The 26,866-nt window shown below is 38.2% G+C and overlaps 1 non-coding gene across 1 annotated transcript; it reads right to left on the bottom strand.

Moving 5' to 3' along the window:
• Nucleotides 1-2,272: 2,272 nt before the first annotated feature.
• Nucleotides 2,273-2,404, bottom strand: LOC131905446 (U6atac minor spliceosomal RNA). The gene has a single exon (XR_009377955.1). It is a non-coding gene; the product is annotated as a U6atac minor spliceosomal RNA (small nuclear RNA).
• Between the last annotated feature and the right edge of the window lie 24,462 nt (nt 2,405-26,866).

Below are 26,866 nucleotides of genomic sequence, written 5' to 3'. Positions count from 1 at the left end.
GAATTGGTTGAATGATAGCATGTTGAATAAAATATTTTCTTTCCACCAATGACTTTACATTTTAAAATCAGAGACAAATTAAAAATGCAATTTAGTTTGGTAAATTGTTCCTTATAGCTTTCCATGTTCTGAGTCACATTGTATTTAGAAATACAATTCATTTAAAGTCAAACCCAATGCTTGCTTCCTGGAAGCTCAGGATGCCGTGTTAGTGTGAGGAGTGATAGAGTGATACACATGAAGACTCTACCTCAAGGTCAATTAAAAGGAAGTTTATGCTGCCAGGAGAGCATAAAGTGGAGAAAGGCATCCTCTTAGAGAAGCTACACAGTGTCTTCTTTTGTTGAGTCAGAACTTCATGCCTGGACATCCTGGGTCTGTCGTGATTCTCATTTGTTCTCAGAGCCAAGTTACATCTGCTGTGTTAATGACCCTGATAGTATCAGGTAGGGGTGAAGTGCAGAAACTCCAAGAACACATTCTTCAAACATATGACTCTTACAAGGTAATATATTTAGATGATATGAATTTCTATTCTGCAAAAGAGTTATTGGTTTGTTTATCTATTCATTGATTCTAAAGATTGAATGTAGGACCTTTTTGTACATGCCAAGCAAGTGTTCTGCCACTGAGCTATATATCACCAGACCCACAAAAGGTTATTTTTTACTAGATTTTCCATTCAGGAAACACAAGTATTTATAAATGTCTGCTAAGTCTCAGGAAATTGTTCAGGGTGGATAAGGGAGGGAAGATGGTGGTGTGTACATCCTATCTATGCTGTGGATGAAGGTTAACATTTAAACCATGGTTGTACAAAAAGAAAGAATTCATCTTTAGATGCACTTTGAATCTATCCCTTCTGCAGTTATCTTATCAGATAGCCTATGTGATAAAATTGACTGAGACAAGAGAATTGTTAATGAAGAATCATTAAAAATGTCTAGTAAAATGATAGTCTATTCATCTACTCCAGTTGTTGTTATTGCAATACCTTTGTGCAGTAATTAACATTTTCTAAATCTACAAATGCCCTTTCTCACGTGAATGAAGTTGTTCTACATTACCCTGCTTCTGCATCCTATCTCAGCTGCTAACCATACCTAGTAAAGTAAGTGATTATAACAATAGCATTGAACATATCTATTAGTCCTAGACATAAAGACCAATTGTAAACCACAGAACTTGAACCTAGTTTTATTTTAATGTCTCCATCTTGTCAGTGTTAACACTTACCTAAGGTTTCTAAAAATAAAACACAGGTCTGTTCATTCCTTCATGGAATGTTTACTTGCTTGTGGCAGGTCCCACTCCAGATGTGGAACCTTCTGTAATAAACAGAACTGATATAATTTCTCTTGTGGTGGAGCTGACAGACTTTTGTAACATTCTGTCTTCCACTCCCCTGAACAAGCTGATGTTTCTCTGATTTAAATTCTTTTCTTTAAGTGCCCCAGATTAGCCATTGGAAGGAATATTTTCATAGAAAGGAAAGATCATGCTTTGGGGAAAGAACAAAACCAGGGCACCTACATTTTCTTTTGATCCCTCTTTTCTTCCTTTGTGTCTTCAATAACACTGCATGCTTTCACTATTCCTTTCCAAGCTGGAAACAGCTGAGGAATATAGAATTCATCATGCTCTGATGTTGACTGTGAAATATTAACTTCTGTCTCAACTGTGGTTTACAGCCATGCTTCACTTCTTTCTTTTATACTAATTCACTGTAAATATTTGCTTTCCTTTTTAGGCAGATTTTTGCCTTCATGGTAATGTTCCCACTCAAGTGTCAATCCAAACTCAGTTCTTTGCTCTTATTTCAAGTCATTTTATCTTTATTTAATTTTTGGTGTGAATGTGTGGTGCATGCATGTGTGTACAGGTATGTATACCTGTGCATGTATGTGTGGACGCCAGAGGTCCATGTCAGATGCTTTCCTGTATTGTCCTCCATCTCACTTTTTCAGACAAGATCACTCACTGAACCATAGCTCGCTGATTGTGTAGAATGGCTGGCCATTGAGCATAGGGATTTCCTGTCTCTGCCTCCCAGTGCTGACCTTATAAGTGCATATACCCACATCCAACTTTTTATGTGTGCTCTGGAGAGCTAAACTCAGGTCTTTACAAAGCAAACACTTTACCCACTAGTCTCCCTGGCCTCCATCTGTGCTTCATTGTAATGAGCCATTTCATCAGTTGTCAAAATTACCTTTATTTTTACATCATATTTTCACCTTTTAATAATAATAATAATAAAACAAAAACAAAAACAAAACAGTGGTTAGATGCCAAAAAGTAGGTGACAATACCTTTACCATGTGCATGTTGTTAGACCTAAGTACTTCTTCTACACTGGTCAAGGAGGGTACTAACTTTTATTTCCTTTCCTTTCATACAAAACTACATTCTATTTTTGACAGGACACATAAATGAAACTAAATTACACCAACTAAAACATCAATTGCTTTTATTGTATTGACTAGAAATGTGTTAAAAAAAATCTAATGTAGTTACTAAATTGCCCATAACTAGATCAACATTTCCATGACTTCATTATTTCAATGTTCAAAATAAACATCAACTAATCACTCAGAAGCCTATCTCAAAATAGTCTTCCAGATGTCATTTTTAACCTGTTTAAATAATATCATTACCCAGGAAGTTTTTAGGCGCTCCAGTAAGCATGATCGTTCATTTCTCTCCTATTATTGTTTTAAGTGTTAGCCACCACCTTAGCCAAGTCCTGTGAAAATGGCCAGAGATCACTGTCAGATTTTTCAAGGCAATGGCAGGTGCCATGTGTATTAATGAGGTAAAACATGTTTCCCATAAGTCATCATTGTTATTAAACTCATCAGTTACCATGAGGATAAGAACTTCTTCAGCTTCAAGACACTAAGATATAATATAGTGCTCTTTGTAAATAATGTGTTGACTCTGGAATCAGGGCTTCTGTATTTTAAACTGAACCATTACTTCGATCAGCTGAATAATTTTCTGCTGGATTTTAGTTCTGTGTGAACTTGATTACCCACTCTGTAGAATGTACAGTAAAAATTAGAGCCAGATTAAAATTTGGACTTTGAGGTCCATTCTTGGCAACTCAGTTTAGCAGTTCTGAGACCATTTAAAATAAGCACAACTGATTCTGAAGCTATTGCTCTACATCTTGAGAAATTTCAGGTCAGTATCTAAGCACCCTTTTTGGCTTTCTAAACTAACAGAAATGAATAATTCTGGGATAATCAATCTTATTACTCAATAAACACATCCTGAAAGAATGTATATTTTGAGCAAGTCTTAGTCTTAACATGAAGAGTGCATCAATCTGAGTTTTCCGAAGCAAATAGCAATTTGGGGGTTAAAAGTGCTTTAGAAAAAATGTCTGTGCAAGAGAAAAATAGTGAAGAAATGAGAAAGCTGGGGGAGTGCTCAAAGTGCAATAATTCCAAGCTCTAATAAAAAAGAGGCAAGGAGAGAGACATGCAAGGGTCTTAGACAAATATACAGTCCAGAACACTTATGGTAAGGTCATTAAGAAGTGTTTGAGCCAAAGTTAGCTGTCAAAGAAGACTAAAGTATTTAGAGAGAATTGTATTTTATTATCTCTACCATAGCTGACTACAGATTTGGGGAATGCTTGTGGGAATAGTGGTCTCTGAATGAACACAAAGAGAGATTTTGGAATGTAGGTGTGGCATAGTTAATTGGATTCCCTGAAGGTGGAGGTCCATAAGCAATGTCCAGCATACAGGATACCACAGGGAGGAAAGCCATTCCTGATATCTGGGTCAGTTGCTAGACAATTTTGCCAATATGCATCAATCATCATAAAACTAGATTTTACATGAATGGGGTCACCAATCAATGAAACAGATAGGAAACTCAAGAAATAGAGAATGACTTGCTTTTCTCTCCAAATGAGTTCGGGATCTCCTATAATTAGAAACTAAGAAAGCAAATGCTTTGACCCAGAAGACATAGACATTACCTCCCTTCTGACTGTATTCGTTAAAATTAGTTACATGGGACTGGCATAAATCAGAATCCCACGATGATCTAGAAGTTGACAGATGCTGATGAAGAGTGATTTTTACCAAAAGGAGACTTCTTGCAAGCATCTTCACTGTATTATATTGAGGCTGACTCTCTCACCTCCGAGGGTGATGGGATTTAAGATTCTTATGTGACTGAAATAGAACCTGATTTCACATGCTTTTTGCATATTTTGAAGACAGTGAATTGTGGCAGACAGGGCTTAAACAAAGGATCATGAAATCCCTTTAGGATAAAAATAGGCTTCCTCTGAATTTCTGTGTGATTTTAAAACTCAAGTGACCTTTCTGAGTCCCTGTTTTCTCATTTGAAAACTAGAAGAACAGAATTAGATATCCAAGATATATTCTAGAAAGGAATGAATTCTAGTACCAGTCACATTAATAACAACAGGACTAGAATAGGATGTGGTACGTGCAGTAAACTGTGGAAGGAAGCTCATTTCTACTTCTGATGAAGGAACTTGAGACTGCAGTTTCAAGTCTGGATTCTAGGATTTATTGTTTCTCTCAAGATGCTCCTAGTTATTTGAGAGTCGCGGTATTCTTGAGATATCTCGGGGAGTATGCCCAGCACACATATGCTACAGATTCATCCTTTATATGTTTGATTCTGAGACATATTCTCCCCAGCTCCTTACTCCTTACAGGGTTCTAACAGGTTAAAACACACAGCATCAACAACTCACAAATTCCCTCTTGGATGCTACTCACGCATGCCCACATTCCAGTTTTCTGGAATCACTCCCCCAATAAGTTACATGCCTATCAGAATCCTTATCTTAGTCAGTGCTTCTTGCAGGAAACCTAGGCTAAGACGTCAGAAAAATGTCTGTTAAATAAGAGAATATAGTATCTAAGAGGGAAGGGACTTATAATGAATGGTTCAACCTTTATCCACTGTATGACTTCACTGCAGAATCATTTTCTATGTCTCAAACGTTTTAAAGGACCAGGCACAGTGATACACATCTATAATACTGGAATTTGGGACCCAGAGGAAGAGGATTATTCCAAATTCAAGACAAGCCTAGCCTACCTAGTAAATTCCATCTCACCATCCCAAAAGCTATGTAGTAAGATTAATTCAAAACAAAATTCGGAAAGAGATCTTGCCAAGGATATCACTCCTGCATTATCATTCATCTAAGTCCAAGTAAGGAGCTGCTCTTATGCAAATACGAAAAAAATCCAAGACAACCAGTGGTGGCCAACTATAAGGACTCTCAGAAACAGCAAAGGTGTGATTCTCTCTCCAAATCTGTGATTGTGGTCAAAGAAATGGAAAAATCCCTGAAGGGTGTCTAGATTCTCACAGTTCTTCAGTATTCTTCATCACTAATTTGATAACCCCTGACATGCAAACATAAGGAAAAGAATAAACAATAGAGATCTCTATAATTAGTAATAAGTAAATGCATGCTAGACATATAGTGCATGTATTTATTAGACAAAGAAATGAATAATACCCCCAAAGCAGAGCACATACTTCACGGTGCTCTCTGAACAAGCCAGGCCACCACCAGACCCAGAAGCTATGCCTGTGCTGCATAGCTTCAACATAAGTGAGTGCACGCTGCTGTTAGGCAAATACTGCAGCCGAGAGTGACAGTGAGGACATCCAAGCTGCAGTCAGAAGTCACAGAAAAACTGATGTGCGTTTAGATGGGAGACAAAAGGCTTATCACCTACAAAAGCCTGAGAAGGGAAAGGAAATACAACACTAACTCCAAATGCATCAGCCTTCATTTAAATTGTCACACAGGAAATTTAAGAAATAATTTTGCTGCTCTAGCTGTGGAAACATTCTTAACAATGTATTTATTTCATTCAATAAGAATGTATTCTTAATAAATCAGATGAGAATCAGCAGATTAAAGATGAAGTGGATCTTGTTGAAATGGTATATATTCTTTAGCACTTGATATAAAATTAATTACAAAACAGTATAAGTACTACATAAAACAATGCATGTATATACATGACAAACTTTTACAATGTCCATCTAGAGTCAAGAGAAGGTTGTCTTAGCCTCTGTTCTAAGAGGTTAACACACAGTTATTTTCAATGGAAACTGGGCATTTTGTTTAAAATTCTTAGCAATTGCTCAGAATGAGTCAATGCAACATGTAAGAGCTGAACTGAAGGCTATGAGGGTTCTCGAGAATGACGTTGGAGCTATTCAAGGATTACTGCTCCTCTCACATGCAACAGCAGGAAAACAGTAATCCACACCCCAAAATATTGTAACCTTTTAATTATCTTTCCTGTTATTCATTTTCCTATGAATAAATGGGAATTCTATAGAATGTGATCCCTATCATTTACATGTTTAACTCAGTGACAGATGGAATAAACTCCTATGTAACTGCTATTTATTTTTGCATCTATCTACCCACATTGGTGTTTGTGTGACACTTCACTTTGGTACAGCCCAGGGTGCATATACAATATAAATATATATAATATATGAGTGACATTAACCCCCAATAGAAAACAGTTCATTCCAATAACTGAAATGTTTCTCAAACCAATTAATTCCTCCAACAATTATATTATAAAACTTCTATAAGGCAGTAAAATTCATTCACAGTTTTCAAACCTTCTGCTTTTAATATTCAGCCTTCAGCAGTTTGTCCATCAAATGGAGACTAAAGATATTATAATTCTACATTTTCAGTTGTCTTCAGTGCTGATGCGCATACAGTTCATATGAATCTCTCATAACCACAAGTACATAAAACTCCAGTTTTCTCGCCATGAATAGTTCTCAGCATTTTCACACAAGACGCTTCCAAGCCTCGTGCTGTGACATAGCATTCTCCCCATGGACAGATGGAAAACGGTGGCTCAATGAAGTGATAAAAGGGCCCAGGACAGCAGGAAACAGAGTCCAGCTGGAACTCTCATCTCGTCGTCTTTTCTCCTCTGCACATGCTCAGGTGGAGTCTCTTGCTAGTATGTGTACAAATGACACACAAACCTCCACTTGCTAAGATACCAACCAAGTTGCCTTTTTATAATGAATTGTCCCTACACAGTGACATTTGTATTCGTAAAGGAAAGGTCTCACCTTTAATTCTGAACAGGTGCCGATTGCTGTGTTTGATATGAAAAGTAACCTCTCTCCATTAGAATTTCTCAAAAATATAATTGAGTCTCCTTGGAGTATAATTATGTTTTAGAAGCCTCTCTGACTATGTGTCTCAAAGGAATATTAATGAATAGCATAAGAATGCCTTTCAGCCATAGGCACAGAGTTCCTTTGCTCATTTAAGGATCAGTTTGAAGATTCAAGAAATTGAAATGAAATGAAAAGGAAACTAAAATACCCAGGAAGGCAACTCTGGGGCTCCTGGTTTAATTTCCTTGTAGAGTCATCAGGCAGGAGCAGAAACACCTCAGCCTCTGTCTTCCAGTAGCTGTGTCCTGGGTCATGTGACTGACAGGTTAGCAATCAGCCTTCCTCACACGGAGCACACCGTGTGAGGCATCACTCACAGCTGCTCTTTGTAGAAATGTCCCTCAACCTGTGGGTCGTGATCCCCATGAAGTTTCATATCAGATACTCTGCATAGCATGTATTTACATTAAGATTCATAAAAATAGCAAAATTACAGTTACAAAGTAGCAATGAACTTATTCTATGGTTGGTGGTCATTACAATGTGAGGAAGTGTATTAAAGGGTTGCAGCATTAGAAAGGTGGAGAACTGCTGATATAGAGCAATATTTTTTCCATGAATAGCAAATGAAAGCTGTCACATATACTGGATTCGCTATCATCTATTTACATTTGGAGAAAAATGATGTGTCTGGGAAATGATACTTTTTTGTCCTGTGATGGGTTTTAAACTCTGAGCCTTGGGAATAAAAGGAAAATACTCTAGCACTGAGATAACCCTCCAACTCTTGTGTTTTTAAGATAGATTTTCATTATGGAGTTTTGACTCACTATGAACTTACTATATGTCCCAGACTGTCCTCAGAATCCCAGTTCTCATGCACCACCCTCCCAAGTACTGGAATTACAGTTACAAGCCACCACATCCAGCAATTTGGTACACTTTCAACACATAATCACTCTTTCCACATGTTTTCTAACTTGCCTCTTCAAAGCATACTTCAGTAATCCTGCTATCGGGTTTTATTTTCCTCTGTCTACCTATAACATATTTATTTTCTTCTTAGTACTACCTATAATCTACCATTGTGTTTTGTCAATGCCCAGATCAAATTTCATTTACTCAGTTTTGCATTTTCTAGATTGAATAGTAAATTTTATTGTTAGAAGTATAGAATTCAGGGCTAGTACAACGGATTTTGCAACGTGTGTATATTGTAAGCATGTGTATTTATGAAATTGTCTATATAGTAAGCACACAATGGGTGCTCACTGAAGTATTGCAGAGACTGACAAAGAATTAATGGGAAAAGATAATTCTCAACCTCTCATTTGACTGTGGTTCGAACAGAAATAAGTGTAAATACTTGGTATTGCCAATTAATTGTGTGAAAATAAGTACTTTGGGGTTCAAAGATTTTATTAATTATTCCCTGCCAACAAATGAGAAACAAACTTTATAACATATCTGTGAATGTGAGTTACTTTCCCCTACCTACAAAATGTCTATTTGCTTTACAGAATAAATCAATAAAGCTTTTGATAAAGGAGTTCTCACACTAAAACTCAGCAACATTCAATACATTTTCCCCCCTTTGAATTGTCCTAAAAACTCATATTTTTGTTCATCTCAACTATGGGACTTTGTGTTCCTAATATTAATGTAAAGACATTCGTATCACTGTTCATGTTACAATTGTAAATATATTGGTAGAGCTTACTGGAAAGGAAGGAAAGAAGAAAATAAGAATTTTTCCCATCTCAGTCCCCCACAACATTCAAATACACCCATGAACCCTTCCTCTAGGTGGAAGATAAATAGAACAAGGAGCATGTAAACTGGAAAACTTAAATTCCCATCAATCGGAAACTGCACGATCTCAAGTTATTTGCTGGATACCTGTAATACTGGATGTCATCATTCACTGAAGAGGGTGAATGGTCCTCTTATTTGGCCTGTAAAGATGTCATAGACTCATACACAGAAAGCAGCTAGCACTGTGCCAGGCACACAGTGAATCCCGGATAAATGTCAATTTCTTGATTCATTCTCATTGCTCCCGTTTCCCCTCCCACCCCCCTGTGTAGCCATCTTCCTGTCTTCCCGTTTCACAGTTCTGATTATTCCTTCTTTCTTTTATCTCGCCTAGTACCCCACTGAGATGGGGTGATTATGTGTATGCTGAGGAAGAGGAGAGCCGGCAGGATTACAGAAAGCTGGCGTTGAAGCTCAGCCTGTGGCTATTAGGCTCCCAAGCCAGCCAGGGCTGAGTTTGATAAAAGCAGAAAGCAAGCTTTGCAAAAAGCCTACTGCTGGCAAGTGTGACAAGGTTGAGGCACTCAAGACTTCCATATGAAAAATAAATAGGGATTCTATATTTATCACCTCCATCCCCAATAATAGCATTCAAAACCAAAGGAGCCTGTGTGAACATATTAAGTTTTTAGAACAGTTAGACACAAAGCTTCTACGGTGATATCTAAAGGCAAAGAGAGAGATAATGCCATTCCCAGAGGCCGAACAAGATATAAAAGCCTGAAAAAGTGGAGCAGAGATTAAAGGGCTGGTGATGCACAGTGGACAAATGTTCTGACATCCTATAAAAGGAACAAAATTAGAAGTTTAATGTGGCTTTGAGATCTGATTCAAACATGCAGCTGAAGTTGAAATCTTAAATAAATACAGCAAAGCAAGGGGTCTGAAAGTGATGAAACCCTATGATTTTATATGTGTTAATTTCTTTCTATATTATTCAGATGAAATTAAGAAACAGAGAGCTAAATCATCACACTGAGTGTGAATGGAACTCCTCTGTGTCCCATATCATGTTCCCAAGTGACCCCCCGAATGACTAACATGTACTGAATGTTAAATACCAGCAAAATCTCTAAGCATTTTGTATATACTAATTTCACTACTCATGGCAACAATCTTAAAAGATGTATACTCTCTTTGAAATGTTTTCCCATTTAGTTGGTAGGAAAACCAAGGCTTAGAATATACTTATTTTATTTAAGGTTATATACCTAGTAACTAGTGGTACTGAGAAAATCAGACACCGAGTTACAAATAATATATATCTGCTGAGGCAAGGCAGAGTGGTGAACAGCTTTAAGCCCAGCATTAGAAAGGCAGAGGCAGGTGGATCTTTGTGAGTTCCAGGCCAATCTAGTCTACTTAGTGAGTTCCAGCCCAGCCAGAGCTACACAGTGAGACATAATCTCAAAAACAAAACCAAACAAAAAGATAAACCTGCTAAACAAATTCAGTCTTTATTTTCTTCATCTTTTATTTGAGTATGAAAAAGAAATGTTTTATAAATCAGTCAGTGTTTTGGTTTTCCATTTCCTTGTCTCTCTTGTATTTTCAAAAAAGCACATTATCTGTCTTCTCTATAATGGTTTGTTGTAATTTTTGTATCTTTCTTTCTCTTATTAGGTTGGGAACATCATCAGTAGTTTGGATGTATTTTTTAGAAAAGAATGAGTGAATGATCAAGTTAACAAGATGGTATTTCAACATGTCTAATTCCATCTAAAAAAGAAACTACACTCATATTTATGGTTGCCATGGTGACAGCAATTGTCAGAAATCCTATTTATAGCCCATCTCTCAGTCTTTCAAAGAAATATCTAATTTAATACTCCAGTGTATGTATGCATCCTTCTAAACAAAGTAGGAAAGGGCAGATAAATAGTTCCACTATGATATCACCAACCTTCTACCACTGTTTCCAAGGTTGAGGCTAAGAATATATGGATGCAGCCAGTAGCAAAGATGATAGACATGTTCTTACTTGTCACTGGGATTTGAGAGATAAAGTCCTAACTATACCAAAGAAATATTGGTAAATTATAGTCAGAGAACAATGTATGATAGATTACCAACATGCTAAAATTATGATTAAATGAAAATCACACTAGACAGATCGTATTTTGAAAAATGTAAGAGCCCAAAATACTGTTGATTATCAGATTGGGGAGGTTTACAAAGATTTACAGTAAGCATGTTATGGTTACTGAAAAAGAATTTTTAGTTCATGGGCCTAAAAGTATATGTTACCACAGATGCTGTGATAAACATTGTCATTTTTCTAGTAGTGGAGAAGATACTCATTCCAGTGGCTAGTGTTAGGTACCTGTCCCAATGTCTTATGGGTGTGTAAGGAAACACATGCAAAAATGTATACCCAGTATTGTTTGTGCTGCAGAAAGTCACAAGAGAGCAAAATCACCACAGGAAATGAAATTTGTGAAATACCTATATACTAAAAAATACAAAGCATATCACACATATTTATACACATGAACATCAAAAACATGTCTTATGAAATGCAAACTGCCCAAGTATATAGAGCATTAATACAAATGGTTAATCTTTGTGAAATATTTGTATTGCGTCATTGATGAGAAGACTATAAATAAATGCAAGGGTATGATAGAGAGTGGTTGTCTCTTGAGACAGGGAGGAAGGGAGGTAATATAGAAAGGGTAAAGACACTTAAATTACTCAGATCTTTATTTAAACCAGGTAAAATTTGCAGCAGTGTTTACCATTTTATTTTATCTTTTGGCAGCTTAACTGAACACCACTATAGGCAAAAGATGTTTTTGTCCATATGGTGCTCAGTTGTAAGTCTGGAAACTAAAGATCCTGTGCAGGAAGAAAATCATCAATAACGGAGCATGAAAGTATTGCCAACAGACCTATTTCCCTTCACATCTGAGTATAGTCAAGCAGAAGCTGAACTTAGGTCCATCCAGAGAATGCTCTTGACCTTATAAGAAGACCAAAGGTCATATTCAGGCAACTGTTGAGAAAGCTCTATTTCTTTGACTCAACAATTTTTGATATGATACTACCATAAAATTCAGGAAAGACTCATACACACACACACACACAAAAAAAAAAAAATCTAACAAACTGAATAGTAGATGCATGAAGCCTAATTGTCTGAAGAAGTAATAAAAGTGTATTCTTTGGGCTTGATAATTAGCTGGAGCTCATTTTGTCTGCTCAGTAAGAATGGGCATTGTGGGAAAAAATTAGTCCACAGTATTTTTTGAGTGTATATATATGTGTGTGTTGTGCTATTTTTAATTTCTTTTCAAAATAAACATTCCATCCAAAGATATATGCAGAAATATTTCAAATGTGGATAGGGAGGAGGCTACTTAGGCTCTTGGTCCTCTTTGGTACAAGTAAGCCTGGAGTAGGAACTTACACCTTAGTAGAAATCAAAGCATATTAGCTATTGCCTTCATTTAGATGAAGTATCGTCACCTTCCTGATGAGATTTCATTATATAATTTTTATGCAGGAATTGAGATGAGCTTTCAAACAATTTTACTATTAATATCATTTAAACAATATCTTTCGAAGCAAGAAGTCAACAATGAACACCCATATTAGGATAAATTGTTCCTATATAACACTTTGCTTAAGTTATCCTTGCCCCACATGGTGAAATAGAAAAAAAAGCGCATTATTAGGCCTTTTCTCTACAAAGGGAGTCTTTCTCTGTATAGCACAGGATGACAATTTAAACAACAGAGAAATGTGCAAAGTATTTATAGTGGCTAACCTTGGAGAACTTTTGAAATCTTATGAGAATTTTTCCCTAAATTTACCAATTATGGAACTTCAGTGAACTCAGTAACAGACCAGTAAGTCCTGATTTTCTCATCAGGACTTGGAATTCCATTTTCTAACTGTTTCACTGGCTGCAGTAGCCCTTTGATATTTGACTTAATCATTTACTAACCTCTCATGTGTCCCTCCAATTTCATCAGTTGCCAATTTAATCCAAATTCTCTCACAATCTCAAGGTCCCTCTCTTTCAGACCCTCAGCTTTGGGAAGTGGGAATATTAATTTATTTGAGATATGTCTGAGTCTAAGGAAGCAATTAATGCTTTTCGAAAAAAGTGTGGTTGGGATTTACCAGTGGGGGTCTTCTGAAGCAAAGAGTAGCTTGATCAATTAAAATAAAATGACTGCATTGTTTATAGGCACAAGAAGTCTTACAACATTTGAAAAAGGAGTAAAAGTTTTATTGGGTATCATTTGAAAACAGCCATAGCCTCCAGCAACTTTTGAAATATTGCAATTCAATGTATTTGTCTGAAAGATAGTTAGTGGAGATTCTAAGAAACTGAATTTCAGTCCTCTAGGAGTCCATAGTGTACCTAAAATATGAGAAGCAGAGTTGAACACTATCTCTGTTCCCAGAACATAAGATACTTGTCACAGGATATGTGCTTAACTGGAGATGTTACAATATGATGAAAATATGTATGATCATTTAAATAATACATATTATAAAACTATTATATAAGTTCCATACAGATTAAGCAATAATGTTACTGGTCTTACAGGCTTCTAAGTATTCTCTTGCCATGGGGTTCTCATTCCAGCATGCATTGCCACCAGCATAACAGTTGTGTCATTCACTACTCTACGTTATTATTTTTTTGTAATTCTATCACTTTTATAATCCATAACCACTGTGCTGTTTAGTTTTGAGACACTGAGTAGAAGGCTTAAATTTAGTTTAGTTTAGTTCTTCATAGGAAACATCAAAATATTACCCTATCAGAAGAAAGCTTCTAGAAAAAGACAAGTTCTTGGAGTCTGGTTTCTATTTATCTCACAGTTGACAAACATTCTTCTGAGGGAGCTAGTGAAAAAGTCTCAACTGAGTGCTAGGCAACACAGAGGCCCTGCAGTGGGTACCTTGCAGGGCTGGGGTGTGACCCAGGCTTCAGGACAGAGCAGAGTCAAGTCAAAGAAAACAAACCACTCTGCATTTCATTTTTTTTTCTTTTTTGAGCACACCTATGTCACCCTGGAGAATTTCAAGTCCAAGTCCTTGAACATGATGAGAAGGTCCAGTACACATGACAGCAAGGCAATCAGGGAGCAGTAAACACTTCAAAAGAAGGCAGGTATAGATGACATTGTGGCCAGGTGTCCCTGGCATTCTGTCCTCAGGGTAAGAGACAAAGGAGATGCTTTGTGATTGGGGTGTTCACAATGGTCCTGTGCAAACCCTTACAAACCTCTGTCGTCTGCTGAGAACTCTGGGCCTTCACTAATGCATTCTCCTTGAAACTGTATTAAATATCCTGTTTCCTTTGCATTCCCATTGTTTGCTGTTGCCCTTATTTAGAAACAGTTGTTCTCTAATAGTTTCTTGAGAAATTGTTGGTGAGAGCTTTAACTGGTCAACTGGTTCTTGTGTGTTTGAAAATATTAGCTGTCTCTTCTTATGCTATATCGGGCTGGAGAACAGCTTAGGTTAGAATACATTACTTAGCACATTTTAGAGGAAGTCTGTTGCTTCATTTCTTTGCCTTTTGTGTTTCTGGGGCATCTGTACTGGCTGTTTTTTTTTTTTTTTTTGTTGTTGTTGTTGTTGGTTTTTTTTGTTTTGTTTTGTTTTTGGTTTTTTTTTTTTTTGTCAACTTGACACAATCTAGAGTCATCAGAGAAGAAGGAATCTCAGTTGAGGAAATGCCTCCATGAGATCCAGCTGTAAGACATTTTCTCAACTAGTGATCAATGGGAGAGGGCCCAGCCCATGGTGGGTGGTGCCATCCCTGAGCTGCTGGTCCTGGGTTCTATAAGAAAGCAGGCTGAGGGGCTGGAGAGATGGCTCAGAGGTTAAGAGCACTTCTTGCTCTTCCAAAGGTCCTGAGTTCAATTCCCAGCAACCACATGGTGGCTCACAACCATCTGTAAAGAGATCTGGTGCCCTCTTCTGACCTGCAGGGAGGGATACGTGCAGACAGAACACTGTATACATAATAATAAATAAATAAATCTTAAAAAAAAGGAAAGAAAGCAGGCTGAACAAGCCAGAGGAAGCAGGCCAGTATGCAGCATCCCTCTGTGGCTTCTGCATCAGCTCCTGCTTCCAGGTTCCTGCCCTGCTTGAGTTCCTGTCCTGACTTCCTTCAATAATGAACAGCAATATGGAAGTGTAAGCCAAATAAACACTTTCTCCCCATCTTGCTTTTGGTCATGGTGTTTTATCACCACAAAGGAAATCCTAACTAAGACTTCATTTAAAGTTAGTTTTACTCCAGATCTTTAGGTTTTTAAAAACATGATATTTTTTTTGGTGCAATTATCTGATGATTTTAATAAGAATTTCAATTAGTAAAATAATTATTTTTTTACTTAAAATTTTTTTATTCATTTTACATACCAATTACAGATCCCCCTTTCATCCCTCCTCCTGCTCCCCTAACCCTATCTAATCCCCACCTCATCCCCTCCTCCAAAAGAGTAATTTCTCCCTTGGAGGGACAGCAAAACCTGGTACATTCAGTTGAGGCAGGACCAAGCCCCTCCCCACTGCCTCAAGGGTGAGCAAGGTGTCGGACCATAAGTAATGGGATCCAGAAAGCCAGCTCATGTACCAGGGACAGATCCTGATCACACTTCCAGGGACCCCTCAAACAGACACAGCTACACAACTGTCTCCTATATGTAGAGGGCCTAGTCTGGTCCCATGCAGGTTCCACAGCTGTCAGTCTAAAGTTTGTGAGTTCCTATGAGTTTGGTTCAGTTGTCTCTGTAGATTTCCCCATCATGATCTTGACCCCTCTTGCTCATATAACCCCTCTTCCCTCTCTTTGACTAGACTCCTTGGGATTGGCCTGGTGCTTAGTTGTGAGTCTCTGCATCAGCTTCCATCAATTACTGGATGAAGGCTCTTTGATGACAGTTAGGGTATTCACCAAACTGATTACCAGAGTAGGCCAGTTCAGGCACCCTCACCACTATTGCTAATAGTCTAATCTTAGGTTGTCCTTGTAGATTCCTGGGAATTTCCCTTGCACCAGGTTTCTCCCTTAACCCATAATGTCTCCCTCTATCAAGATTATCTTTTTCATTGCTCTCCCACTCCATCCCTCCCTCACCCAGCTCAACCATCCCATTCCCTCATGTTCCCATCCCCCATCCTCTCCCCTCTATTGCCTCCCCTCATCTCCAGTTTACTCAAAGAGATCTCCTCTGTTTCCCCTTCCCACGGTGATCCATATGTCCTTCTTAGGGTCCTCTTTGTTCCCTAGCTTCTCTGGAGCTGTGGGTTGTAGTCTGAATATCCTTTGCTTACATCTAGTATCCACTTATGAGTGAGTACATACCATATTTGTCTTTCTGAGTCTGGGTTACCTCACTCAGGATGATATTTTCTAGTTCTATCCACTTGCCTGCAAATTTCATGCAAACATGGATTTCTTTTTCTGCTTCTAGAATTTTCTTTCTTTTCTCCCATCATTCTGAAAGTTAATAGTCTTTGATATGAATCAAATTTCATTCAGATTTTTAAAATTCTATTGCTTAGAGTACATGATAGACCCTTTCAAACTATTAATATCATTGTTTCTGGTCCAAGATATTTGGCATATTTTCTCTTTCTTTTTTAACTATTATTTTGATATAAAACGGTCCAAACCATATTATCCCTTTAAAAAAAAGATTTATTTATTTGTTATGTATACAGTGTTCCACCTGCATGTATGCATGTAGGCCAGAAGAGGGCAGCAGATCTCATTATAGGTGGTTGTGAGCTATCATGTGGTTGCTGGAAATTGAACTCAAGACCTCCAGAAGAAGAGCCAGTGCTCTTAATCTCTGAGCCATCTCTCCAGCCCCATATTTTCCCTCTTATTCTCTTTTAATTGTTTCTTTTATGTTTTGAGATTACAAAATAATTATATCATTTGGGCCTTCCCTTTCTTCCCTCTAAACCCTCCCATATATTCCTTTCTCTCTTTCAAATTTAGGCCTCTCTTTTCATTAATTATTGTCACATATATATGCATATGTATATACATATATATTCTTAAATACATAAAATACCTCCCTAGTCTATATAATGTTGGTTATCCAGTACCAAATAGTCAGCCCTATTTTCGTGTAAATTCACTTTTAATAATTTTTTTGAGGATTTTATGCAATGTATTTTGATCATATTCACTCTTTTCTCTACCTACCCAACTTTGTGTTGTCAATTTTTTGATACCAACATACAATTTATGCTGCCCATATATTCATGGGTGTGTAATTATCCACTGGGACTATGCCCTGAAAGAAAATGCTCTCCTCCTAGTAGCCAATTGCCAGTATGTCCTCAGCTAAGGGTGGGACTTTGTACCCTCCTCATTCATCCACCCTGAGATTTTTGTCTGTCTTGAGCTTCTACAATCCCAGGCATGCTCTCACACCCACCTGCTGTGAGTTGTTATGGATAACCAACCCATCATGACTGGAAAATACTGTTTTATTTTAGTCCCCTGCTGTCTCTGGCTCTTACAATCTTTCTACCCCCTCTTCCATGGCAAAATTTGAGCCTTTTCTAGGCATTTCCTATTTTGTGATTTCTTGCTTTCTTTTTGGAAGATTTCAACTTTATGTTTGACATTCCAACTTTTTAAAATTTTGCATGAAGGTTTTACTTCTGAATTTTTCCAGTTTTATGTGGTAGCTTGTTTCTGTTTTATAATTGCAATGATTTTTTAACAATTAGGTGTTAATAAGAGGGATTAAACACCAACTTTATGGAAGCATAATTTATATGTGATAAAATACACTGATTTGGGTATACTATTAAATGAGTTTTCACAAATGCATACTTTTATGTTACCCATACCATAATCAAGATATAGAGAGTTCCCATAGTCCTCCAAAATTCCCCTGTGCTTTGGTCCTATTACTTTTTCCCCTGACTGTGGGTCTCACAGATCTGCTGATGTGTGTTCCATCTTGTCCTTTGTCTTTCATGTAGAGAAATGTCTTGTCATTTTTGGATCTGCTTACTATAGATGTAGGGGATAAGAAAGGTGACTATAAAATACAAGGCCTCTTGACTGGGAAAATGGCTTCCTGTGGTCAGCATGGGCTGCTTCTGTGAAACCTTGTGATGCTGGAGCTTTAGACCTGTTCCTTTTATTGGTACCAGTGAGGGATTTTTTTCAATCCTCTACATAAATGAAAAGCTGGAGTGTTCTAGGAAATAACTGAAACAAAAGGATGGAATTTAGGTTTTCAACATTCATAGTCAATGTACATTGAATCACTGCCTTATTTTGGGTAAAGCACTCAGTCTTTGAGTCTCAAGCATATATATATATATATATATCCTTCACTCTGTTCTGTCTCCACATACTTGGATACTTCTACTGACAGAGGACAGTTTCTCTATGCAATGGCCTGATGATGGGATTTCAAGACTGTAATTTATTCTTTAACCCAGTCTTTCCTATTTAAATGTTACCTAACATCTTCTCTGTCTATCTGGAATTGACAAAATCAAAGTCAGTATTAGAGTTCTCTGGAGAAATGGAATCAGTATGATTTATCCATAAGAGGAGTTTTCGGAAATGAATTCACAACCTATGGAGGCTGGGACTTGAGTGTTGTGATCTGCTGTGTGAAAGCTGGAATCTAATCCAAGGATGTGGGGATACAGAATTTGGTGGAAGTCAACTGATAAAATCCTAAATTTAAAAGGTGTGAAAAACCAGAGCTCATGTGTTCAAAAGCAGACAAAGATGGAAATCACAGCTCCAGAAGCCAGTGAATCATCTCTTCCACCATTTTTGTGCCATCTTGGCTTACCCACACTGATGAGGATAAATCTACTTTACTCGGTGTATTGATTCAAATTCTAGTCTCCTTCAGACTCATCTAAAGTGGGGCCTTTGTTTGTTTGTTTGTTTTGTTTTGTTTTACCAGCTACTTGGGAACCTTTAGTCTAATCTAATTGGCATATAAAATAAGACATGCCAGAGCCATTTGAGAATTCTTGAGTATAAGTCACAGTGCTCAGTTTCTCTGCTGTGGCTTTTTTGCAACTCTGCAAGATCATTGCCACCTGTCTCTGTTTTCCAATATTTAGTTGTTTTTGTCTCTCCTGTTTTTTCACACTGTCACCCTGTAGATTTATGTCATTTGAAAAAAAAAATCCCTTGACTTTACTGCTGAAGATATTTAGAGAGAGTAATAGTAGATGTGATGTACGTACTTAGTGTATTATCTTGACTCCAAGATTCCTACCACAAACTCTCTTAATTTTTAACACATTTGATAAAATAATCACTTTTATCAAGTTAACCAAATATGTAAAAGTATATGAAAGGACTATTTTTAGATTTGCTAATTTGGCCAGTGTAAATTCATCACAAACTTGTGCATTAACCACTTGTTCACTTCCTTACAGAGAGTCATTTCTGAGGCACAAGCTTTGGGAACCCTCTACTCATAATTTCAAGCCCTGCAGTGATGACCAAGGTGTGGCTATAAAAAAGTATATTAAAATAAGAACTTGATAAAAACTTCTCTTAGAATTATGATAATGATGATTATTGTTTTGTTAAGACAGACTCTAGGCTGGCCTTGATCTAGCAATCTCCCTACTTTAGTCTTCAGAGTGTTAGGATTATGTGATGGTTAGGATACAACACACCTGGTCTAAAATGAATTACATTGCTTCATGTTACTGCATTTAGATAAAATGTCACTGTATTTATAAGTCATGGTTATTTAGTTATCAGTAATTCCAGACTAAGAGCATTAGTTTTATTGAACTGAAATGCAGGTGCATATATCTGAAAAGGCAACAGGAAGGGGCAATTGGAGACTCTGTTTCCTTGAAGGATGACTGATTGACAGAGGCTGAAACCTGCTTAGCAAAGACAAATACCTTGAGAGTGAATACACAGGAATATGGCACTTGAAGGATAAGTTCTTTCTTAAGAGACAATCATTGAGGACAAAAACAGAGGCCATTTGAATGCAGTTTTTGGTCTAGAGTTGGCAGATAAAATACAAGTTGCTCAAGTTAGAATGTAATTTCAGACAAATAAGAAATAGGTGTAGGCTGGGTAGAACTGATTGCTTCCTTCCTTTGGAAGCTTGCATGGTGCCTCTGGTACTGTGAAAGCTAGTCCTTAAGCAGGAGGTTTGCAAGTCAGTTCTAGATCAAGGACCTCTGAGCCCTGTGTATGAAGTGCATAGGGTCTTCAGCGATAGAGACTGACCATGCACCTCTAGGGGGCAACCAAAGGTGAAAACAATAGCCTGTAATGTTTTGAGGGCTTTTCATGACTGGTGCTGGTCTTTGGCTCTTGTGATATAATCAGATGAGAAATTTTTATTTAAACTATGTATGTGATTCCTAAAACATTATAAGCTATTGCCATGGCCCTTGCTTGCCCTCCGGAGATATAAGGTAAGCCCTTATTGCTCAAGAGGGAAACCATGTCCAATAATGGAAATCTAGCTAACTACACAGTGCCAGTGATGTCACAGTTTTTGGAGGAGAATCTACAACCACCATTGTACTAAACCAGCATAATCCCTAACAATTTACTGAATATTTGTCCTTATACCCACAGAGAAGTCTATTCCCTCACTTGTTATCAAGGAAACTTCTCTATGCAACAGACATAGACCATTACTGAAAACCATAAACAATGAAAAATGTAGATTTTAGTTCCAGGCTTAATGGATATACCTAAAAAACAACTCCCTCACCTAAGGTTCATGGATCATTTCTGAAGAAGGGCAGAAAGATTATTATGAGATTGTAACTTCTAGGAGTGTCAGAAGCTACACCCATAAAGTTTACCAACATAACTGTCTAAATATGAGCTGAACAAGAATGACAATAGATAAAATGTGGGCAAAAGAAGTCCAAGAAGCGTCAAACCTACACGAAGGACTACAGGCAACCAAGGAATGTTGAGAGCTAGAGAAATAGTCTTCCTCAGAGAAAAGTACCCCAGTACCAAGTGTTCATCCCCCAAAACACACAAGTAAGTAATAATGTACAGACTAAGCAGGTTGTATTGATGTGTTCAGAATACCTATGTCTATACACACACACACACACACACACACACACACACACACACACACACATGTCTGAGTATATGTATATGTAACAACATTTAATGAAAAAGAAGCCATGAATTTGAAAGAGAGCAAAGAAGGGTATATGGGAGAGTTTGAGGGGAGGAAAGGGAAGGGATAAATGATGTAATTGTATTATAATCTCAAAATATAAAAGAATTAATTTTCAAAAGAATTTTTAAAATGAAATAGATTTATATAAAACATGATCATGCAATATTTGGGACCCACTTATGCTAAAGACAGTTTCCATTGTTAATATGAGTTTCAAGTATAACTGGGGGTCCAAAATTCTAGCTGTGAAGCTATAGCATCTACTCTAAAGCCAAACTCTCTAATAAATGTTTAAGCCAAAGAAACAAAAGTTAAACTCTGTAGGAAAGGTACCTGAGAGCTTCTAGGGGCTGGTACAGGAATCTGTATCTATAGATGAGTACCTCACTTAATCAACATCAGAGAATTTCCTCTTGCATTAGTGACTAACATAGCGACCCATAGCTGGACAATGGGAGAGAGTGAGAGACTTTGGAATACTCAGTACTAAATGGGATGTCTTCATGAGACTTCTTCCCTCAAGGCTCAGGAATTTATGAGAAAGAGGAAGTTAAAAGATTCCAAGATCCAGAAAAGATGGATAACTCCATGGAAACAGTGTCTTCCAGACACAAGAGGACTGATGCATATGTGAACTCCAGAGACTGAGGCAGCACCCACAAGACTTACATAGGTTCAAACCAGATGAGATCTCATCACTAAGAGAGAGAAATAGACACATGGTTGTGGTGGACCAGCCCTCACTTTTATGATCTAGGGTACCCTTGAGTAGGGAGAAGTGAGAAATATTAGACAGGAAGATACCTAGACAACAAGATGAAAGACAGAAACACAGGATAGTCTGGGGAGGGCCTGGGTCGAAACACACCAGCCAAGAACTTTATTTCAAAGGGCTTTTTATAACAATGTCAAGTGGAGGGGCAAAGGACCTCTCCCCCTTGCTAGGTACAGCCAAGTGTAGACTCTTCCAAACACCTGGTACTTAGGCCCGTGGTCCAGTCATCCTCTTATGCAGTCCTGATGGGTAAAGACACTAGGAAACCTTGGTGCGCTCCAACAAATGGTTCAGTGCCTAACCAAGAAGCTTATATGGGACAGATGCTTGCTTGCAAAGGAAAAAGTCAGTTTTCTCTTCTGGTGTCTTGCTAAATATACTAACCGTTCTTCAGGGCAGGCCATGTGCCCAAGAATAATAGACTAACACAAGACAAACTTAATGATATATTTCTGAGCTAGGAACATAAGGTTAGGTAGGGAGGTGGGGAGGATTTGGGAGGAATTGGGGAAGGGGGAAAGGATGATCATACACTGAAAACTGTTTTTCAATAATTTTGAAAAGAAACAATGTTATAGAAATGAAGGAGAGAATAGCACATTGCAGAACTGATGTGCAGAGAATATCATGGATGTTTAGTGGTTGGCGAGACAAAGGGGATATCCTATGATCCCCTTCAGCAGATGGAAGGGACTCAGAGGAAAAAGTATTCTACACTGTATTAGTAGGCCATTGTGGTTTTGCTCTAGTGAGGAATTCATTGCACTCAGTGAGACCAGGACATCCAGCACTCAACTTCACTGTAACAAGCACAGAAAAATAGTTGGCCTTGAGAGTACCAAGTTTATAGAAGGCCAAAGAACAGATTTGGGGGAAAAAAGCATTAAAGTTGTTATTTTGGGATGCATGATCTCACTGTATAACTCAGGCTCTCCTTGAACTCACAGAAATTCTTGTCTCTGCCTCCCAGACTTCTCATATTACAAGCATGACCCATCATCCCTAGCAAATGATTATATCTCAAATATAATAGATACAATGTATACTATATATGTATCATTTTTCTTTTGTTAGATTCAGATAATTTCTTAACACCTTTATATTTTTCCAACCTCATGCCCTCTCATCTGTTAGTGCCTCTAGGTACAGATTTAGTAGACTTTCAGAAAATCTTTGTATTTAAAAAAAATTCTTCAGTGTTTTTCCTTAGGCACATCCACAATTGGAGTTTACCATCTCTTAGATATTCACTATGCTCTTCATTTTCATGCAATAGTTTACACTTTTGAGTAGACAGTAGGTGGCTATTTGTTTGTTTGCTTGTTTGTTTGTTTCAGGATTTTGTTTTTAAGACAGGGATGAGGGAGTTCCAAAGTGCCTGACCCATCTCTTTCTCCAGGAGGCTCAAGTCCTGTGATTACAGAGTCCACTGCCCTCCCTGGTTTTATGTCAGTGTTTCCTCTGGTCATCTGGATGCCTGAGAGTTCCATATTAGAGTTCTCCAGAAAGGCAGATGCAATAGAGTATATACTGACGCATAGGAGGAGATTCATGCTGAGCACTGGCTCATGATATTGTGGAGAGTGAGAGCACAGAGGCCTCTGATCTCCCAGGATGGAAATCACAAAATGCTCCTTCCTGGGAGTAATAAAGCAGTCATTTTCTATTTCTTTTGGATATTTTCAGAATTCTATGAACTTGAAATTGAAATGTTGATTTCAATTTATTCAAAATTAGTTTTTTTTAAGAAGAAAGAAAGTATTGTTATTTTTCTATTGCTGTGATGAGACATGAGCAATGCAACTTTTTAAAGGAAAGTGTTTATTTGAAGTTCACAGTTTCAGAGCATTAGAATCCATGACCATTGTGGTGGGAAGCATGGAAGCAGTCAGGCATGGTATTGGAGCAGTGACTGAGAGCTCACTTCTTGGGAAACTGCCATGATGCAGAGTAAGAGACACTGGGAATTGTGTGAGTCTTTTGGAACTTCAAAGTCAGTACCCAATGACACCTCCAAGGGCACTCCTAATCCTTCCCAAACAGTTCCACCAACTGAGGGCTAAGTATTCAAATATATGAGCCTGTGGGGGCCATTCTCATTCAAACCATGGTATAAGCTAAATGCATTATTTTTTCCATCTCTGTCTGAGTAGTCAGTGTTCACCTTCCAGGCTTTGTCTGTCAGCAGAGGACCATGAGTTGAGATGTTCAATGGCCTCCATCACCACTACCTGTGACCCTGAGCTCTGTCTAGCTAAATTCCTTTTCATTGCATGATGGGGAGAAGGAAAATGATGGCATAATGATTTTATTTATTGTTAACTTTTTTCAAAGTATATTTTTTATTGTTTGAAAATTTCAAACAGAAGTATAATGTGTTTCAATCAATTCTACCTCTCAATCCCTCCCCTCCAAAATCCTGTATCTTACAACAGCAGCAGCCATCAATTACTAAATAGTTCTTCACATGGAACTATTTAGGAATGGGGCTTCATGAGCCTTTCCCCACTCTGTGCTGGGATTTTAGCTGATTTGATCTTGTGCAGATATAATGCACAAAATTATAGCCACTGGGAGTTCATGTGTGCAGTGGCCCTGCCATGATCAGAAAATACTGTTTCACTTTAGACATCCACTACTTCTGACCCTATTCTGTGATGATCCCTGAGCCTTGGGGGAAGGGATGTGATATAGGTCTGTAGTTTAGAGCTGAGTTCTCCTCAGTCCCTTATTTTCTTTACAAAGACTAGTTGTGGGTCTCTGTCTTTCACGTTTCAGTCCAGGCTGCCCACCTCTTTACTTTTTACATAGGGAGAACTCTCTAATGATGTAAATTATCCCCAAGTTGCCCTTTTTCACTTAGTGCTTGCTACAGTTGAAGAATTTACCATAATTAAAAGTAAGAACTGGCCAGGCAGCAGTGGCACATGCCTTTAATCCCAGCACTCAGGAGGCAGAGTCAGGTGGATCTCTGTGAGTTCGTGGCCAGCCTGGTCTATAGAGCGAGATCCAGGATAGGCACCAAAACTACATGGAGAAACCCTGTCTCGAAAAACCAAAAAAAAAAAAAAAAAACCAAAACAAAAAAAACAACAAACAAACAAAAGTAAGAACTGAAGAGAACTGTGTACTGTGTACTTTTGACCATTGCTTAATGCTTTAATTTATTAACTCTATCTTTTTTCTTTTTGTTCAGTCTCCTCTCATACAACACATCTTGACCACAGTTTCCCATCCCTTAGTCCTCCCAGTCACACCCCCATCTCCGCTCTCCCTCAGATCCACTCCTCCTCTGTTTCCCTTCAGAAAAGAGCAGCCTCCCAGGGATATCAACTACATATGGTATAGCAAGTTATAATAAGACGAGATACATACTTTATATCAAGGCTGGACAAGGCAACACAGTAAGAGGAAAAGGATCCCAAAGCTAGCAGAAGAGTCAGGGACAGCCTCTGCTCCCACTGTTAGGAGCCCCACAAGACCATCAAGCTACACAACCCTGACATATGTGCAGAAAAACTAGCTCAGACGCATGCAGACTCCATGACTGCTGCTTTAGTCTCTGTGAGTCCTTATGGGCCCTGCTTAGTTGACTCTGTGGGCTGTCCTCTTCCTTTTAAGCGGTCATTGCCACCTCCATAACTAGTGACACTCAGTAAAGCAGTTGTCCCCAATTGTTGGGAACAAGAGTTAATTACAGAGGACAACTTTGCTAACACCTAGAAATAGCTTTGGTTGCCATGATTGGGGGAAGAGTCTAATATGGTAATTTAGCAGATAAATGTCCTACAACACAGAAGACATGCTCCACCTCCCAGGAAAAGCATATTCATGGTTGAATGTCATCAGTCTTCAGATGCTCTGGTTTAAACCAGAAAAGGAGTGGAAACTGTCTTCTCTTTTTTCTGTTCCCCATTTCTTTCCCTTAAATGCAGAACTTTCAGTCCTCAGTTTCCCTCACTGTAGCAAACGTCCGCCTTTCAGACAGCTCCCAGCTCAGAGGCAAGTACTCAGGAAATGATGGTGGTTTTTTTTTTTCCATCCTTTGCCAACTAACCCTAAGGTAAGTCCAGTCTGACGCTCACAACAAACCATTGGCCCCAGTGTATCATTTCCTGGGATGGCTAACTAGTGGTGGAAGCATTAAGGCTGCTCTATGTAGTTAAAAGGGAGGTTTATTTTGTGGGGTAACTTACAAGTAAAGGGATAGGTTACAGGGTCTGGGAAAGGTGTAGTGCAGTCCAGCGGTGTTCTCTGGAGAACTCTGCTCGCTCTACCTCCAGCGTCCAGGATCCAGGAACCAAGAGAGCCGGCACATTTGGATCTCAAGTCTTAAGGGCTCCTGTTCCAGCCCCACCTCGTAGGCGTGGCAGTTACGGGAAGCCTCAATGAGGGTAGTACTTCCAGGACAAAGCTGGAACAGCTACCCACTACAGCTACCAGGAAGGCTAACAACAGAAGATGAACAGGAAGAGAAACAGAGTTTCTCTCTCTTTTGTTTTTGAGATTATAATTACATAATTTCCTCTCTCCAAATTTTCCCATATACCCCTCCTTCCTCTCAATAATACATGATCTCTTTTTTCCATTAATTTTCCATGTGCATATATAACATATACATCTATACTCCTAAGCATAACCTGCTACTTGTATGCATGTTTTCAGGGCTGACCATTTGGTATTAGGTAACCAGTTCATGTGCTCTTTCCTGAGAAAGATTATTTCTCCCCCTTAGTTACCTGTATGTAGCTCCATGTGCAGGATTGAGGACTCTTTGAATTTTCCATGTCTATTTTAGCATGTCTATTGTTGTCCTTGTTCACCTCATGTTTAGAGAATCCTTTTGGTGAGAGTTTATGAGCATAGCTTCTGACATTGCTAGGAGACATCTCATAGCAATGCACCTCCCTCCTCTGACCCCTACAAT

This window comes from Peromyscus eremicus, chromosome 2 (genome assembly GCF_949786415.1).
Source record: "Peromyscus eremicus chromosome 2, PerEre_H2_v1, whole genome shotgun sequence".
Lineage (NCBI taxonomy): Eukaryota > Metazoa > Chordata > Mammalia > Rodentia > Cricetidae > Peromyscus > Peromyscus eremicus.
Note: the sequence above shows the minus strand (reverse complement) of the source record. Positions and strands in the feature narration are given on the sequence as shown.